Here is a 330-nt window from a genome sequence, read left to right on the forward strand (position 1 = left end):
TGTCACCCCCCCCTCCCCCTCCGAGGAGCTCTGAGATGGGCGGCTGGGGGGGGGGGGGATGACACCGCAAAGAGGTGAAGCGCAGTCAGGTGAGGCGGACCCTGGGGAGCCTCCAGCTTCAACCGCTCTCTGGTTCTGTGACGAGGCAAACGGGTGTAGAACCGCAGAATCATTCAGGTTGGGAAAGACCCCCAAGGTCACCCAGCCCACCCCCACCGTGCCCACTGCCCACATCCCTCAGTGCCACAGCCCCACATCGAACCCCACCAAGGACGGTGACCCCACCACCTCCCCGGGCAGCTGTGCCACCGCATCACCGCTCTGTAGGAG

This window comes from Lagopus leucura, unplaced genomic scaffold (genome assembly GCF_019238085.1).
Source record: "Lagopus leucura isolate 7727_CA_CO unplaced genomic scaffold, USGS_WTPT01 Super-Scaffold_100038, whole genome shotgun sequence".
Classification (NCBI taxonomy): Eukaryota; Metazoa; Chordata; class Aves; order Galliformes; family Phasianidae; genus Lagopus; species Lagopus leucura.